The 20419-nt window shown below is 37.1% G+C and overlaps 1 protein-coding gene across 1 annotated transcript in view; it reads left to right on the top strand.

Moving 5' to 3' along the window:
* Positions 1-20419, top strand: part of zda (peptidyl-prolyl cis-trans isomerase zonda) — a 308048-nt gene that overhangs the window by 69209 nt on the left and 218420 nt on the right. The window lies entirely within an intron of this gene.

Raw genomic sequence — 20419 nt, forward strand, 5'->3', positions numbered from 1 at the left:
CGAAGAAGAGGGGATATGATAGAAACATTCAAATTACTAAAAGGTTTTTATAGGATTGATGCAGGGGAAATGTTTCAGCTGTGTGATAGTGATGGAAGAACAAGAGGTCATCTCTGGAAATTAAAGAAGAGTGTGGTTAACAAAGGTGTCAGAACAAGGTTTTTTGCCTGGAGGGTGGTGAATGAGTGGAATTCATTGCTTGACTTAGTTGTGAGCTCTTCGTCTGTAAATGAATTCAAGAAGAGATATGACAGATATTGTTTTGCTAGTTTGGGTCTCCCGCGATGAGTCTACTGACTCCATGGAGATACCCGTAATAATAATAATAATGAACCAGACATGAAATTCATTGGAACAACAGTAAAGTCTTACAGAAAAGTTATTTCTAAAGAAATAACTTTTTAGAAAAACTTTATAAATAATGCAAGGCGAATCAGAGGAGGAGTGAGAGAATAGGAACAATAGTAGAGGAGAGGGAATGAGAGAGAGTTGACTGAATGATAGAAGAGGTGAGAATAGGATAAGTGGAAGAGAGGGAATGAGTGTCAGATATGGGAATGATAGATGAAGAAAGAATGGAAACAGCAGGAGAGAGGGAATGCAATGGAGCACAGGGACTAGGGATAGAGTGATGTCAGGAAGGCAGGTAAGTAGGGGAGCACAGAGAGAAAGTGTTACAAGAGAGAGAGAGAGGGATGCATGTGAGCAATCGAGGGTAAGAGGTGTAATGTATGGGGACTCAATGATCTGTGGTGTTCAAGATAGGATTGTGAAGAGTGTTTTTGCCAGGAGGAACGATGGAAAGTGTGGCTGTGGCAATTAAGAGAGGTGAAAGGGGGATGAGATGATTGTGATGGTAGGAACAAATGACTTGAGTGGTATTGTAAATAGGCAGCGAGAGATATGAGATTCTTGCTTGAGGGTGTACGAAAGAAGACATAGAGAGGAAAGATAGTGTGTGTGTTGCCTAGGTATGATAGTGACGAACTGAGCAGAACAGCGGTGATATTGAATGGCATAATAGCGAGAATTTGTCAGAAGAGAGGATTGGAATATGTGGATGCTTGGAGTGTGTTTGAGAACAGAGAGGAATTGTATGCGAGAGACCGCTTGCATTTGAATGAGGGAAGGACATAGGCACCTGGAGAGATTGCTGTTCTGAACGAGTCAGTGTGTCCCAGTGTGGATGGTAGCAGGGGTGGCCTCTTGTAGGAATGGGTACTTGGGAGAAGGGGGACGACATCAGGTAACGCTGAGCCCAGTGGAGTCTAGAGGGGATAATGCTGGGTATAGAAACAATGGCATTTTTATGCTTTATACTAATGCCAGGAGTATTCAGAATAAGGGAGAGGAATTGATGGCACTGATAGCATCAGCCTGGCCAAAGATTATTGGGATCACTGATACACGGTTGACAGAAGAGGATATAATAACAGGAATAGAAGTTGCTGGGTACAGCATTTTTCAGCAGGAGGAAGGGAAAGCATGATGGTGGAGTACTGCTTATGATAAGTGACAACCTATGTCCTCTAAAAGTGAAAGCTTTGGAAGACTGCGACACTAATGATTTTGAAAGCATCTGGTGTAAGGTGGAGGTGGGCAAGACAGGATATTTAGTGGGGTATTGCTACAGACCAAGGAGCACAGAGGATGGGGACCAGGAGATGTTGAGACAGTTGAGCATGGCAAGTGCAAGAAGAATGATTGTTATAGGAGATTTTAACTGCAGCAGTATAAATTGGGGAGAGGAAGATGCATGTAGCAATAAGGGAATGGAATTTCTAGAATTCTTAAGGGACAGATGTCTTAGGCAACATATAACAGAGGAAACAAGAGGTTCAAGAGTTTTGGATTTAGTTATAGCATCAGAAGAGTTGATAATAACTGAGATGACATCTCTCCCACCAATTGGAGAGAGTGACCATATGGTTTTGACTTGGAAAATTAATAGACAGAGAGGAGTATCAAAAAGACGGGAACGTACGTGGAATTATAAAGCGGGTGATTATAATAGTCTTAGATGCCAACTTGGAGAAGTTTCGTGAAGGGAGGAATTGGAAGCCGGGATATCATTAGTGCTTGTGAAATTGTGAAGGAATATTTGTTAGCAGCAATTGTAAGCTGTATTCCACAAGTGAAAAAGAGGACACAATTTGGAGACAAATAATATTAAACAGGAACTGCATGCAAAAAAGAGGCTATTGAAGGGATATAAGGAGACAGGTGAAGAGAAGATGCATGAAGAATATAAGAGACAGGCCAGGAGAGTCTAGTATGGTAAGGAAGGCAAAACTGGAATATGAGAAAAGATTGGCCCATGAAAATCCAAGGGAATTTTTTAGCTATGTGGCCAGTAGGAGGAGAAATGACTGTGGAAGAATGACATTTTGGGATAAAAATGGGAATAGAGTGACTGATGCAGAGGACATAGTGGAATTGTTCAATGAAGACTTTATTGGAGTATTTCATCCTGGAGGAGTCAATTTGAATACTAGAGGGATAGGGCAGGTTTGAGGTGCAGGAGGAAGGTATGTTTCAAATACTGAGTACTCTGGATGTCAGTAAAGCTGTGGGATTGCATGGTATTTCACCACGAGGTTTGAGAGAATGTGCTAGGGAACTGACGGTGCCTTTGACCTAGCTTTTCAATGAAAGTCTGGCTGCAGGAAAGGTGCCCATGGAATGGAAGGAAGGTAATATAGTGCCATTGCCACCCTGGTAGCAGACTGGAAGTGTCTAATTATAGGGCAGTTTGTGTGTCATCAGTAGTTAGTAAGATTTTGGAGAAAGTAGTGAGGGACTGTATACAGCATTGGGCAGATGAGCGTGGTGTTGTCTGTGAGAGTCAACATGGATTTGTGAAGGGGCGCTCTTGTTTTAGCAATATGCTAGCCTTTTATAATAAAGTTACAAGAGCATTAGATGAGGGAAAGGCATATACTGCCATTTTCCTAGCCTTAGCAAAGGCATTTGACAGGGTGCCACATGATAAGCTGATATTCGAGTTGCAGCATGGGTCTCGATGTCAGATTGATCAAGTGGATTCAGAATTGGCTGTCCGATAGGTATCAGAGAGTTGTGTATGGTGGGGCAGTTTCAAGGAGGCAGAAGGTTACAAGTGGGGTTCCACAGGGCTCAGTACTGGGACCTATATTGTTTAACCTCTATATCAATGACATTGTCCATGGATTGCATGGGGATGTTCAGTTGTTTGTGGATGATACAAAGCTGGGAAGGGTTATTATTAATAGTGCAGATGTGGTAGCCCTGCAAGAGGATTTGAATAAGCTAGGTAAATGGGCAAATGATTGGGGATGCCAGTTTAATACAGCAAAATGTAAGGTCTTGAGGTTTGGGACACTGCATACTCTATGGGAGGAGTTAAACTGGAGGAAGTAGGGGAGACAATAGAGCTGGGGTTGATGATTGATAGAAACCTGAAATTTAGGGGACATATTGCAAAGGTAGTGAAGGTAACACAGAGGATTGCAGCAATAATGAGAAGGACATTGACCTGCAGAGATAAAAGAGTTATCATTCCATTGTATAAGACTCTGATCAGACCAAACTTAGACTATTGTTCTCAGATCTGGTCCGTAGGATTTGAAGGGGATAAATTAACTGTGGAAAGGTTACAAAGATGGATAACAAGGTGTCAGGACTATACAATGTTAGTTATGACGATCGGCTGAGGGAGTGTGGACCGCAGAGTTTGGTGGATAGAAGAAGGAGAGGTGATATGATTGAGACTTTTAAACTGTTGAGAGGTGGTTACAGGGTTGACACTGGGGAGTTCTTCCACTTGATTGAACAGCAGGAAGGAGTCATGACAAGGGGCCATCCCTGGAAGTTACGGAATGATACTGTGAAAAAGAGGGTGAGGAGTGATTTCTTTGCATGGAGGGTGGTTGAACCATGGAATGCATTGCCTGATAGAGTGGTGAGAGTGAGGACGGTCAATGCATTTAAGGAGTGGCACGATAGACTTTGTGTTTCCTAGGAGGGACTCCCCTCGATGAGTCTTAATAGACTCGTGTTTCTAAGAAAGTACCTCCCACGATGAGTCTTTTGACTCCATGCAGGCCTGAATAATAATAATAATGATAAAGCTGTGAAATCCATATCCATCATCTAGTTCAAACCCTAGCAAAAATTACTGTATGAGGCTATCTCAATTTTGGGAGCAGATCAGCATCCATCCGTCTAGAGGAACACAGGTCTTACATCTTCAAACACAACTATGGCCATTCAGGCTTGGCTGACCATGTTTTGGACACCACCCACAGGGTATCATGGAAGAAACCCACCATGCTCCACCACAGCAAATTCAAGAAAGAGAGACTTTTCTTAGAAGCAGCAGCTCTCAAAAACCAACCAAATCTCAATAAATATGGTTGCATTAAGCTTCCGAAGAATTGGGAAACACTCATCACCAGAGTTTCCACCATACATTCCAGGCGACCTACTACTGCCCTTAGAGGGCTCTACCTAGATAGGACTTTAGTGTCACCCACGTGGTTGGGCTTAGTATTGTTTGTTATTTGTGTATATGTTACATTAATTGTTTTTGTAATCCCCGTAGATGTCCTAGTGACTAGAACGAAATATAGGAAGTATTAAATTCTATTTTAATTCTTTTTGAGTGTTGTAAAAAATCCATTAAGCCTCCAACATGATTTGCTATTACACCAGAACACCTTCCTAAAATAGATTTTATTTGAACATAGAAAAGTCCCTGTATTTTCTTTTGCAGCTTGTTGCAAATGATATCAGACTGAAGACTGCAATTCTTCTCATCTCAACTTTTTTTTTTCTTTACCTTGTGGTATTGAGGGTTTATTAATCATCAGACCTCAAACCGTTCACAGGATAAGGTGCCCTACACCACGGTGTATCCTATGTCTTGTAGTGTTGAGTTTTCAAGGCCGGTTTGCCTGCTTTTCAGGATGAAAAACCCCAGGATAAACTGGGAAAAAAACCCTACTGTCCACTCCCAAGACTGGCTAACTTGGCTATGGCTGAGGAAGATCCTTCGGCTCCTCACGTCATCGATGGGAATCGAACCTAGGATGCTCCTTCCCCAGTCATGTGGTTACGAAGCACCAGCCACTAGGCTAACTCTAGGATAGTTCTTCTCACCTTTCTAAAAACATCAACTCCTCAGAAAAAAGAACTCTTTCTAATTAAAAAAAAAAAAAAAACAGCTACAAAGGTAATTCAATGAATGAAGGATATAACAAATTCCAAATTGGAATTCAAATTCCGATTTGGAATTTCTTATATCCTTCCTGCATGAGGTTTATTAACTTCTGTGACATTGTTTTGAACGCATTCCACACACAATCTATAGCAATGAAATCAAAGGCTTTTTCATAATCCACAAACGGCAAATATTCACCAGACTATTATTCTTAATAGACAGTCTGGTGAATATTTGTGAATATTTGCCGATACATTATCATAACCAGACTTCTTTCTTCTTATGTCCTCATCTGAAACATTAAAGATTCTTGAAAGAGTAATTTTGCAGAAAATTTTGCTGATGACACATAGCAGGTTTATGCTCCTCCAATTATTGCAATTTCCTAAATCTCCTCATTTCTTTGGTATTTTTATTATTATTATTCCTGTATCCCAATCCCTGGGGAATGTCTCTTTTTTTTCCATATACCTTGGTATAAGTGGGTGGAGTATATCTGTGATTGTTGTGGTGTGAAATTTTAGAACCTCTGCTGTGATACCATCATATCCTGCTGCTGTCCGATTTTTCATTTCTTTAATAGCCTTTTTTAATTTCCAATTTAGATGGTGGGCTGGTATCAGTTTTTAATTCATCTACTCTTTTTTTCTTTTCTTTTTTTTATTTCTGTTCATATATTATCACTGCTATTGTTCAAGATTTGACTGAAATGTTGTTTTCACCGGGACATTCTTTTGCATGGCTTCCCTGGAAAGTCTTCATATAATAGTGTAACTCACTGTTGTTATACTTTTTTACAGCTTGTGCCCTCAATGCCGGTTCTTCAAACCATTGCTGTCTATCTTTTCTAGCACTTCTCTTAACTTTTTAAAATCTTATATTTTTTTAAAGTTCATTTTCCTTTTGGAGAGTATTTCTTGCACATAATTTCTGCCTTATTATTTTTTATCATTTTTCATTTTGACCTAGTCTCCAAGTTTTTGCCAATAATAATTATTTTTTCTTTCTTTTAGCATATCCTAAAACATGTTCTGCTGTATCATTCAGGACTTTATTTTACCTTTTTCCATTTAGCCTCTATATCATCATTCCTTATATTCTCTTCTCCATCAATATTTTCCCTTAATTTTACTTTAAACTCATAACAGACTTCATCATTTTGTAATTTATCAATATTTTTTCCATCTGTTAAAAGTTTTCCATAAATTAAAGATGCCAAGAAATTATATTCTTGATTTCATCCTTTATTCAAGTGTAAGCAATCTTTAGTAATCTTGCATGTGAATTAACTTCATGACTGGGTTACTTGTATATAGAGGCTAATGACTTCACATCAATTGCCTTAGAATCCCATAATGCAATGCACATATCCTTACAGACATGTATAATGTTATGCATTATGGAAAGGGCCACTGCTCAGACCAGTTTCGACCTTTATTGAAGTCTCATCATTGGGAGCCAGACCCAGAAGTGATACCAAGGTTGAAGTAATGCAAGGTCATATTTCCATATACAAGTGATCAAAAGGTGTCACACCTTTTGACTACTTGTATATGGAAATATACAAGTGCATCCTCACTCCCTTGCCCATTCATTCAGTCTATTCAAGTCTTCTTGCAAGGCCACAACATCTACTCTACTCATTATAGTTCGTCCCAACTTTGCTTCATCTGCTGTGTATCCCCATTTAAATCTTCCTCAATATCATTAACATACAGGTTAAACAGCAGTGGCTCTAAAACCTGACCCCTGATGTATGCTAAAAGTGACTTTTCTTTCCTGGGATATTGCTCCTCCAAACACAACTTGTTGATACCTATCAGCCAGCCAATCTCCAATTCAATGCACTAGTATCCCAAATCCACGGTAATCTATCAAAGCCTTTGCACATATGGAGGCTACTGTGTATCCATCTCCTGCATCAAATGCTGTTGTCCCCTTATTGTAACAATTAAGTAGATTACTAAAGCATGACCTTCCTTCAGCAAATCCATGCTGTCCATGAGAGCTAATACTCCTGATAACAACCCAATTCTGCATCCTGATTCTCACCAGCTTTTCCAACACTTTAACCACAACACCTGACACACCCACAGATTAGTCTTGATGCTTGACTTCTCACTTCATTTCACTCGTTTGGAACTTGGCCACATGTAAGACTCATTAAACAAATATGCCAAGGCAGAAGTCAACTCATGGCACATTCCTTCAAAATATGCAGTGTTGTATCAAGTCCTACAGCCTTATTAATATCAAGTTTGCTTAATTTCCCATATACCTCCCTCTTCCTCACTCAAAGTTAGTCTCTCCTCCTCCTTATCATCCACTGCTATCAAACTCTCCATAGTGTCATATTCACAAGGATGAAAGACCTTTATGAACTACTCATTAAATATCTCAGCTATAACCTCCACAGTTGTCTTTATACCATTTTCTCCAGTTAGTGCCATCCTATTATAATCATTCTTATTTTTTCTGGATACATATCGAAAAAACTCCCTGGGATTTTTTTTTTTTTTTTTTTTTTTTTTTTTTTTTTTTTTTTTTTTACTCTTACCAATTGAGAGTCACCCTCTTTGCCTGTTCTTTGTAATCCTCATGGGAATTGATTATTACCACTCCTCTTGTGTTGCCTCCATAATGCCTTTTATCTGGTGCATGCTTAATCTCTTCATTCATCCATTTCATGCTTACTTTATTTCATCTTCTGACCTTTGGAATAAATTTAGCATTTCTTCTACTAGATAGATTCTTGAATATTACCCAAGCAGCATTGATCTCCTCTCTACTCATCTTCATTCCATGCTGCCACTTCAAGCTGTCTCTTGAGCTTTTCATAATCACCAGCTTTGTAGCTAGCTGTGAGGAAATATACCTTTCCTCACAGAAGACCTCACATGGTTGACAACCTCCTAGATAATTACTTCATGGTCACTCTCACCAACTGAATGGAGATTTGACATCTCACTTTTTTATTTTATTTTATTTTTTAATTATTACTATTAATGTTTATTAATAGTAATAATTAAAAAATAAAATAAAATAAAAAACACAAATCACATCACGTATACAAATTATACATATTATACTATTCAACTTGTATAATTATGACAATATTTCACAATACAATTCACTGCACAGTACAATGTTACAAAATAAAATTCAAGTATTACTATCATATTCTGTTGGTACTAACACTTATTATGGCTATTATTTTATTGTGGTTAATAAAAAGTTTTCTCATATATGCAAGTAGAATATAATATATTTCAAATGGTTTCAAAGTTATGATAAGTAATTGGTTTTAATAAATTTAGTTTAATCCTTTATCCAAGTGTGAGCAAAAAAGTTTGCGCCTGAAAGTATCTTCAGGACTAGGGTAAGGTGATACAACACCAGGGCGACTCCTTGCAAAGGTGGAGCAAGCTACCAACATTCCTATCTCAGTATCTCCTGTAATGCAAAACACATCTCCTTGCGGATATGTCTAATGTTATACATTAAGGGAAGGGCCACTACCCAGACTAGTTTCGACCTTTATTGAGGTCTCTTCAGTGGGAGCCAGGCCCAAGTGGAGATACCAGGCAGAAGCATTAGCAAGGTCATCTCTACCTATAGGAGTTGTCAAATGGTCCCACTGAAGAGACCTCAGTGACCTCAGTCAAACCAAGTGAAAAATAAACTTTCAAAAAAAAAAAAAAAAGTAATTGGTTTAGAGTAATGTAAGCTAGTTAATGCAAATATGTGTAACCAAGGGCCATAGCCATACTGGCTACTAGAAAAGTAATTAGCTTAAAACAGACACTGAGAGTTCGGTTACCGCATCTATGAGGGCTCCCTTACCAGTTATAATAATGTACATGTTGATATTTTAATTCCTAATTGAATGAACCAGTTTGTAAATCAATACCTTAATTGGTTATGATATATGAGTTATAATGATCTCTTATTCGTGATTAGTCTTTGGACTCCTTGGAGGTGTCACGAATAATAATTATACTATACGTTTAAAATAATTGTCAACATTCTTTAATCCCATAAGGTAGTTTCTGAATCTTTTTCTGAATACATATTTTGAGATTATAGATTTAATTTCATTCGGAAGTTTATTATAGTTGTTTCACAATGTACTCGAAAGATTTATGAAAAATTTCTTTGTTAGCCTTAGGTACTTCCAGTGTGTTTCGACCGTAGCGCAATCCATAGTCTTAATATATACCAAGTATATGGTATATATTAAGACTATGTTATAAGGCTTGGTATAAGACTTATATACCAAGAAACTTTCAGTGTTTCTTTTTACATATAACAGACAACCATAGAGATATAGATTCTAAAATGGTAGAATATTATGAACGATATATAGATCATTGGTTGAATGTGCAAAGTCGGTAGTAGTTATGGCTCTAATTATTCTGTTTTGTATTCTTATTAATGGAAGTAGATTGTTATAATAGTCTCCTCCCCAATAGGTAATGCTATATTGCAGTGAAGAATTTATCCAGGAATAGTATAAACATCTTAAGAATGCTGCATTTACAAATTTTTTAACGTAATATATTCTGTTAATTATGAACCTAAACTCATTTGTTAAGAAAGTGGTGTGGGAGTTCCACTTCAAATTGCTATTAATATGGAGGCCCAAATACTTGACGGTTTTTGTTTTTTTGATTAAGCTACATTTACAATTTAGATATTACTGCATTTCCTTTCATGCCATTTTATAGTTATACTGTGATCTAATTTGTCTGTTAATGTAAAGTACATATATCTCGTTTTGTCGGTATTAATGTTAAATCCATTGTTGCTAAACCATGTACTTAGTTTTAACATATCGCTATTAATCCGATTTTTTAGATTTTCAAGGGTTGTTTCGGTATATACTAAAGCCGTATCGTCAGCAAAGGATATAATTTTGCCAAAAAGTTTGTATTTGCATAGATCATTAACATATATTATGAATAGGATGGGTCCTAGTACCGACCCTTGTGGGACTCCGTATTTTATTATGTTTGTTGTGCTTCTAAATATATCATAGCTGGTATATTGCTTTCAATTATTTAGATAGGATCTGAACTAGTCATTAGTAATTCCCCTAATGCCGTATTTGGACATTTTTAATAGCAATAGATCATGATGAACACAGTCAAGTGCTTTAGATATATCAAGAAAAACAGCTTCCATGTGCATTCCTTCAAGTATTCCACTGTAGACCTTTTTATGAAACTCGAGTAGCGCTTTTTCAGTATTGCTTCCGGATCTGAACCCATATTGATTAGTAGCGTAAAAGGATGTATTTAAATAGCTATTTAAGCGTTTTTTTTTAATCAGAATTTCAATAACCTTTGAGATTGTGGATAGTATAGATATTGGTCTGCAATTTTTGATTTCATTTCTATTTCCTCCTTTAAATAACGGTACAACTGAAGCAGTCTCTAGGTGTTCTATAAATTTACCATCTTCAAAGGATTTATTAATGATATTTGTAAAAATTTTAATTTATGCCTAATGATAATTTTTAACTTTTTAACGTTTATGTTGTCACATCCCACTTTTTTCCCTTTTTTTAATCCGATTACTACACTCTTCACTTCATCTTCGTTTACTGCATATAGATACATAGAATTCTTAATCCTTGGAAGGTGGCTGACATACTTTGCCCTTTCTGCAGGGTCGAAAACACAACTGCCATAGTTGGTAAAGTGATGTCATAGCCCTCTGGAAATTCTCGTGTTTTCTGGTTTGTGTTACCTATTATCGTATTGACCAACCTCCATTCTTTACTTTTATCATTACAACAAGAAAGAAATTTCGATAGCAGAGAATGTTCTTTTACCTGTTTTATTTTTTCCTTTAGATGTTTAACGAAATTTTTATAGTCATATTCAAAATTTAAATTGTATGGATTTTTTTTATGCTTATAGTAGAGCTTCTCTTTTGTCTTTATCATATTTTTTAGTTCATCTGTTATCCAGTGTGTGTGTGTGTGTGTGTGTGTGTGTGAATGTCCTTTTTTGTAGTAACTGTTTTATGATATTGCGATTTAGTGTCTGCATATTTAATCATTTTGATAAATTCATCATATAACTGAAACTGATTTGTGTCTAATAAGTCAGTTTGTGGCAGTTGATAATGTTTTATGTATCTTTCAAATTTTTTATAATTGGTGCCAATTACAAATTTATTCTGACTACCTGTGCAACTCATGTTAACACTATCAGGTATAGATAGTTTTAAAAGTATCGAATGGTGATCTGTTATATGGATCGCCGCTAGAGGGATTCGTAGTGTGTTGTGTCCGTAACAGCTCGTGATAAGATAAGTGTTATTTTCAGTTATCGTTGATAAATTCTCTTGAATATTGCGTAGTTTTGTTTGCCTTGTGTATCTTAGTGCGTCTGTTTGTGTGTTTTTGTGTGTTTCATTTTAAAATTAGATAAAATATGTTGAAATAAGTATGGCTCCCGTACGAAGGAAAATGGCAGCCAGTAATGATGGTTCACCATCTTCATTCAAGATCGATAATATAAAGGAGATGATTCAGTGTACTATCTGCTTAATGTACGCTTTGCGGAGTGCAGTCGGAGTGTGGTCAGATGATAATAAAGGAGTGAATGTGTGTAGAAAATGTAGGGAGAATGAGGAATTGAAGTGTGTTTCAGATCGTAAGTGTGATATTGTTGTCAAACTTCAGAATGAAGAAAATAGGGATATGACAAGAAACGGCGAGGTTGTATTGTGAGAGTGTGAATGATAGTATTAATTCAGAGCATATAAATGGTTTTACAGAGAATAAAAAAGATGAGATAGATGCAATGAGTGAGATAGCGTTGTTGAGTGGTGCGATACAAAGGGTGAAACAGCAGCTAGCGTGTATGAGCAAAAGTCGACTGAATGAACCATCTAATAATAAAAAGTATGACAGGAAAAATAGGCGTATGAGTGTGAACATGAATAAAATGAAGGATAGAGTGCTGTATGGAGACTCGTTAGTACGAGGTGTGTTAGTAGAGGATTTGACAAAATCGTACCAACCTGGTGGGACCATTAAGGAAGTAACTGAGTCTATTAGAGAGCAAAAGGAAAGGGTGAAAGAAATGATTGTTGTGGCAGGTACAAATGATTTGAAAGGTGATAAAATGGAAATGATAGTGGACCTGAATGAATTGTTTGAGGTAGCAAAAGAAAAGAGTGAGAGAGTTAGAATGATTAGTCTTTTGCCATGGTATGACAGTGAAATGTTTAAAAGGAGGGCCATAATTGCAAATGACTTTATGCGTGGGTGATGTATGACAAGTGGTGTGGAATTTGTGGACGTGTGGAGTGAGTTTGATGGGCGAAAGGATCTATATAAGATGGATGGCTTGCATTTGAATGGTTACGGTGTAAGGAGACTTGAGAAAGTGTTGCTGAATGTAGTGGATGTGCAAATTCAGGGAAACCAGATTTATTATGGGGGGGAGTAGATATACAGTCCTTAGGGAGGCAGTTGAATGTATGAATGAATATAATATGCTTGAGCGAATAAGGACACCAAATCAGAATGGGATAGTTAATATAAGGCATCAAGGTAGGGTTGGGGCTAATGGGGGTCTTAAATTCATGTACAATAATGCTAGGAGTATTAGGAACAAGAAGGAAGAGTTTTTGGCCATGGTTGGCACTTCCAGACCACAGGTTATTGGTATTAGTGAATCATGGCTGACTGTAGATGATATAGCTAGTGGGATTGAATGTGATGGGTATAGTGTGTTCAGGAATGACAGGGAGAATAAAATAGGGGGAGGAGTATTGTTGATGATAGCTAATGAGCTACAGCCAAGGAGAATAGAAGATGAATTGCAGGATAGAGAAAAGAGCACATTTGAGGCCATTTGGTGTGAGATTGTGGCTAGCAGAACTAAATTTACAATTGGGTGCTGCTATAAACCAGATGATGGAAAAGATGGTGGTGACAGTATGCACAAGCAAATAGAAGAAATGAGTGGAAGGAGGGTAATTATTATGGGAGATTTCAACTATGGTCGCATTGATTGGAGTGAGGAGAGGACACACGGGAGGAAGAAATTGGATTTTATGAGGTTATTAAGGGATAATTATCTGCGACAGCATGTAATGGAAAATACTAGGGGTCAGAGAGTGCTTGACCTAGTAATTACATCTGAGGATTTGGCTGTAACAAATATGACAACATTGCCACCAATTGGTGAAAGTGATCATAGGGTCTTGACTTGGGAGGTGGCTAAAGGTGTGGAATTTTCAATTAAGACAGGGTACATGTGGAATTATCGGGCTGGAAAGTATGACAAGCTTAGGAGTTTGATTGGTTCAGTCCTATGGCATGTTCAACTGCAAGGACTAGAAGTTGATAGTGCATGGGAGGCAGTTAAGAAGTATTTGCATGAAGCAATGGTTGAATGTATACCTAGAGTCCGAATAATAAATCAAGTAGGGGTTAAATGGATGAATAACACCATTAAGCTTGAGCTGCAAAAAAAGAAACAACTATGGAGGGAATTTAAGGAGAAAGGTGACCAGCAGGCACATGAACAGTATAAAGCGCAGGCCAGAAGGGTAACGAGTGTGGTAAGAAAAGCAAAAAAGGATTACGAAAGAACATTGGCCTTGCAGGCTGAAGAGAATCCTAAACAGTTTTTTCGATATGTTGCAAGTAAAAGGAAAAATGTATATGGCAGAATGATTTTAACGAATGCTGATGGTAGGGAGGTAACTGAATCAGTTGATATAGTTGAGTTACTGACTGAGCACTTTGCAAGAATATATCATCCAGGTGGTGACATTGCAGAAACGAATGAACCAGTAGATTATATGGGAATTGTGGTGAATGAAGTGGAGGTGAGTAGTCTATTGCATAACCTCAATGTCGATACATCGGTGGGATTGGATGGTATACCAGCTCTTGTCGTACGAGAAGCAGCTAAAGAATTGACAGTACCCTTGACCATTTTGTTTAACTTGAGTCTCGGGTCTGGGTTAGTCCCGAGAGGGTGGAAAGAGGGGAAAATAGTTCCACTGCATAAAGGTGGTTCCAAGACTGCTGTTGTAAATTACTGACCGATTAGCATATCAGGAACCATTGTCACAGTCTTAGAGAAATTAGTCAAGAAAAGAATACAGGATTGGATAGATGAAAATGGGATATTGTATGGGGGACAACATGATTTTGTGAAGGGTAGATCATGCCTCGGTATCGTGCTCACATTTTATAACACAGTGACGGCTGAACTGGATATGGGTATAACGGGTTTACAGTGATACTACTGGACTTTGCCAAGGCCTTTGACAGGATACCACATGGAACCCTAATCAGTAAACTGGAGCAGATGGGGATGGATATAGGGTTGGTGAGATGGATAGGAGGGTGGCTGAAGGAGAGATACCAGAGAGTGGTTTATGCAGGAGTGGAGTCTAAAAGACGGCTTGTGACTAGTGATGTGCTGCAGGGCTCTATTCTTGGACCACTGCTTTTCAATTTGTTCATCAATGATATAGGAAAGGATCTGAGAGGAAGTGTTCACTTGTTTGCTGATGATGCAAAGTTGGGTAGAGCAATTGTGAGTGCACAGGATGTCAAAATTTTACAGGATGATTTGGATAGTTTGGAGGACTGGGCTAGGAAAAATGGATGCCAATTTAATGTGGCAAAGTATAAGGTTATGCACTTTGGAGTGAAAAGAATAGCAGCAGTATATCACATTGGTGGAACCATACTCCAGAAGATTGATGAGGCCAGGGATTTGGGAGTGTTGGTGGATAGCGAATTGAAGTTTAGGGGACACATTGCAAAAGTGGCTAAATCAGCTCATCAAATCACTTGGCTTCTGAAAAATACTTTAACATGCAGAGACAAACAAGTTGTTGTTCCTCTGTATCGAGCCTTGATAAGACCCCATCTGGACTTCTGTGCCCAGCTATGGGCACCAGGATTTCTTCGTGATGGGGAGGAAGTGGAGAGGGTCCAGAGACGAGTGACCAAGATGATAGCAGGTCTGTGGAATGAACCTTATGAGAATAGGTTGAAGATTTGTGGGTTGCAGAAATTGGACGATAGGCGAAGGAGGGGTGATATGATTGAGACATTCAAATTACTGAAGGGTTTTTATAAGATTGATCCAGAAGATATTTTTGAAAATATGACTGGTGGTGGGAGGACTAGGGGCCATGCATGGAAGCTGGGCAAGAGCGTGGTTGACAGGGGTGTTCGAGCTAGGTTCTTTACTTGGAGAGTGGTAAATGAGTGGAATAAGCTTCCAGAGTCTGTTGTGGGTGCTACGACCGTGAATGAGTTCAAGGCAAGGTATGATAGATACTGTGTGAACGTCGAATAGTTGTTCTTGACATGATGTTTAGGGCCTCCCTCGATGAGTCAGTCGACTCCTTGGAGTTGCCCGGAATAATAATAATAATAATAATTGCTAATGTAGATTGCAGTGGATACCTCATAGGCCATTCTGGTTCTTATGAATATGTGATCAATGCAACTAGTCGAGTTGTACACTTCTCTCGTATTGCCATTGATGTAAGCAAGAAACCCATGAGTAGATAATATATTTTTATATTCTTCAGTTTTACTATTACTCTTATGAAGGTCCAAATTTATGTCTTCCACTAGTATGAAATTGTCATGTTTTAAGGTTTTTAAGACATTATTTAGCTCTGTTAGAAAGATATCTTCTGGGCCATCGCATGCACGGTAAATAGCAATTATAAGTATATTCATTGCTGTATCGTAAATCATTACAGTTTCAGCACTTTGCAATTTTAATTCCAGTCTGTGAAATTTATAAATATTTTTTTTAGCATATAGAATTAATCCACCTGAACGATTATAATCGCGACAATCATAATACATATCGTAATCTGCGAGAGAATAATGATCAACCTCAAGCTATTTGATCCATATTTCACTTAAGACTAGTACATCTATATATGATTGGATATCTGTAAAAAGTAACATTAAATTATCAAAATTTAACCTTATAGATCTAATATTAACGTGATATATATTGAAATTCTTGGATGAATTTATAGTAGTATCAAAAAATTTCTTAACAGAAGTTAAATTATATATATTTTTACAGTTTACAGGTGTATAAGAATCTAAATTATTCATGTTAAATTCTAACTCCATTAAGTTTATATTCATAGTTAACATTTAGATTTACTGCCTTCTTTGTTTGAGTTTGTTGAAATCGTCCAGTGTTTTTATCCGTATCACTTTATTGTTGTCATTCTTTCTCATGAATAGTTTGCAATCTCTTACCCATACATATTTAACTGCACCACTTGCTCTCATTTGTTTTGCTTCATAAAGAAGTTGCTTATTAAGTTTAGTCAAATGTTCATTTATGTAGATGGAAATGGGTTTTAACTGTTCATCAATTTGTTGAGCTGTAATCTTGAGTTTTCTTGCCTCCATCATCTCCATTTATTTTTAGTAATCTTGCTTTCTAACTGAATAATAACTGGCTTGATGTCGGTTTTTCTGTTAGTGGGTATTCTGTGGATGTGTATTAATGCCTTCTTTTTTTTTCCTTCACGTAGATTTACCAGTCTTTAAGTAATAGTATGCAAATTTTCATTTTGAACTTCTGGTAGACCATTTACTTTGATATTGTTCATCCTGGAGCACTGTTGAATTTCATTAACTTCCCATTTCAGATCATTCATTTGGGCTTTTAATATTTTATTTTCGTTTGGTAGTTCAGTGTTTTTAGTGCAGAGGTCATTAATTATCTTTTCAATCCATTCGGCTTTGTTCTTAAGATCTTGAATGCATGCAAAGCTATATTCCAATGATGCCTTCAGATCATTTAATTCTTCTTTAAATAGAGTTTCCATTTCTTTTCTTATCGCGTAATTATCATCTTTAATTTCTATTTTGGTGGCATTTAGGTCTTCCAAAACCTGTACCCTGAATTTTCTTAGGAAAACCCTAACATCAGCTTCTCCGTCATCTTTGATTACTGCCTTGGTTAAATCCAAACCGTCATTGCTTCTATTTAGTTTAGTTTGAGTACTAAGGTCATTTTTAGTCATTTTTACTATTAATACAAATTGACATTTCCATTTTAATTTCTTGTCCTTAGACATTTTACGAAATTTAGATTCCGCTATTCCTATACATATGGGATGATAATATTTGCGACGTTCCAAAGAACATTGAAGTGCTTCATTTTCATCTATCTTAGCTTTACAGCTTTTACAATTAGCGTGCGTTGGACATATCTCGACTGTTGACTTTGAAGAAGGATTAATAAGTAACGTCAAGGTGAGAATGGCAGTTGACTCAACACACGACTTGAATTTTTTGAAGAACTAGTTTACAGGAACCACTGAATCAATTTCGATAATTAATACACTCTACTTTTTCATATTACTCAGACAATTTGTTAGAGCACATTTGAAAGGTGGTTATATCAATACAATTACTTACATATAAGTATAAGACAGGAGCAAATTTATCATTAAACGTTCACCTTGCACCTCCTAGTCATTTATAATACATCCATTGATGAGATGATCAAATCCATGACCCTCAATCCTCGTGTGTCCTCTGTTACATACTGCCTGAAGTAGTTGTCCCTCAAAAACTCAAGCAATTGATTTTCTTTACTTCCAGGTGCTATATTGTCATCCGAATGTATATTGAGTAATTTGCTAACCCTCTACATTACCAGGTCTATAGCAACATCCAAGAATATATTCAGCTCTATCTCACACCATACTGTCATGAAACCATTACCACTATTTCATGCTTGCATCTCTACCTTCTATGGACATAATTCTTTTTCTATCATTAATAGCACCTGGCTTCCCTTTTTACCTTTTCTGTCTTCACGAAATACATTATACCCTTCCGTCTCTATTCCTACAAGAATGTCATCCTTATCCAGCCATTGTCTCACTTGTCCAATTATTTTTTAGTGAAAAAACCCATTGAATGCAACCATTTCCTTTGTTTCTGATACTACTTCTTCTATACAAATATAACAGCTCATTCCTGAATCTGTAAAAATTTCACTGATACTACTTATTAGATATGACTTCTTCATACTTTCCTCAGACTATTTCTTTTTCTCCTTACTTGTCCCAGAACTCTCTTCAAATCCAACTGTTTTCCCCACATCCCAGGTCATCCCCTTCCTGTTTGTCTACACACCCATTCGCATCCTCTTGGAGCATCAACCTTTCTCATGCTGTGTTTCCCTTCTATCCCCAGTCTCCCTCTATCCATGTTTGTCTTGCTCACTTGTTCTTTCATTCTCTACACTCATGCTGCCCACTTCTTCATTCATAACCACTACTTCACTCTCCTGCTTTTTTCACATCGCTTCTTACTTGCTCAGATTCGTTCTGTGCACTCATTACTCCCCCTTCCAGCAGCAGTCTCTCCAAATGACTCCCACCAAAACCATTAGAATCCATCACTCTTATATCATTCAATTCTTCCTTCAAACTCGTTCCATATATTAACAAACTGCACTATTTTCTCTTCACACATTTCTGCTAACATATCATTCATGATTCTTGCTCTTTATGTCATCTCATCACTGTCATACCTGGGCAGTGCACTGACTGCCTTTCCTACTACACTGTTATCTTTTATCCTTCTCAGCAACCTCCTGATATCCAATCTTACATTCTCCTTGTTTCCAGTCAAATCATTTGTCTCTACTACCACTACCAACTCTTTTGCTTGCTTAGTCATCATATACAATGCCTCAGTCACTGTATTAATTTTTCCTCCAGGAAATCGAACCTTGTCCATATTCTCATTTACCAACTTCTAATAATTGAATTGCCATACAACATCACTCATGAGTCTTGTTAACATTTTCATACCAACATCATTTGTTTTCATCTTCTTCACTCTTCCATACATATTTACAATTCTCTTCATTTCACTCTGCATCCACCTCATCTTTCAAATCTTGTGTCTGTTTTTTCACTATCATTCTCTCTTACTATTTTATTGCCAGTCACACACTTTCAGTTAATGGTATTATCATACCGTTGACTGTACTTTGTTTTTAGATGTAATTATTGCCCACTTTATCATTAATTTCACTTTTTTTTATCTTTGTATAATTAATCACCTGTTTTATCATCAAATCAAACTTTTTTCTACCATTTCCATACACTCTGAACATTTGCCTAATCTTCTACTGATGTGTCAGTTATGACAGCATTCCCTGCTCGTATTGAAACTCATATTTAAGCAAGCTTCATGGTCCATCAGAATATCACACTTCCTATATACCCACACTCATTGTTTTTTCTTATTCAGCCTTTCCACACAAACATCCATGACATCTTATCCCTTATACATACTTCACTCATGACACTTATCATCTTTGACAAATCTACAATGTCTATGCATTTTTGAAAATTATGGAGACAACTACCGTGTTTGAATAAAAACTTTAGTTTAATATAACTAAAATCTACATTCGACGTTTCAACCTTTATGTCAAGATCATCTTCTGGAGCATACAACTATACAAAGATAACAAGCTACACTACAATCAAACTGGTTTGTTAAAGACACTGACCAACCACTACAACAATTGTTGGCCTGACCTCTGGTGGGAAAAAATAAAATAAAAAATAATATCTGTGTATAGTTGTATGCTCCAGAAGATGACCTTGACATAAAGGTCGAAACATCAAATGTAGATTTTAGTTATATTAAACTAAAGTTTTATTCAAACACGGTAGTTGTCTCCATAATTTTCAAAAATGCATTCGGATCACCATGTAAGCCTAAAAGAGAGGCTACAATGTCTTTCTTATCTGCCTTTCGTGCAAACCTATGCAGTGACTTTCCTTTCAATGTCATGTTTGTATCAGTGTTCAAAGTTTAATGCTTTTGTAAACAAACTTAAAACTCAACTTTGTACACTTAACTTGGCAAATAAACAAGTGCACAACTTCTACCCCAACTCTTACACCTAAACTAAAATTATAAAATATTACAGATTTAAGGGTAGTGGTAGACAGAGAGTTAAAATTTAGAGGACATATTGCCAAGGTTGCTAAGGTAGCCCATAAGATTACTTGGCTAGTGAAGAACACATAACAAGTAGAGATGAGGAAGTTGTCATTACTCATTATAAGTCCTTGATATGCCCACATTTGGATTACTATGCTCCAATCTGGCCCCTGGGTTTCTTGAGGATGGGGAAATGGTGGAGA

The sequence above is a fragment of the Typopeltis vanoorti genome, chromosome 13, assembly GCF_054136105.1.
Source record: "Typopeltis vanoorti isolate ZY-2024b chromosome 13, IOZ_Tvanoo_1.0, whole genome shotgun sequence".
In the NCBI taxonomy this organism is placed as follows: domain Eukaryota; kingdom Metazoa; phylum Arthropoda; class Arachnida; order Uropygi; family Thelyphonidae; genus Typopeltis; species Typopeltis vanoorti.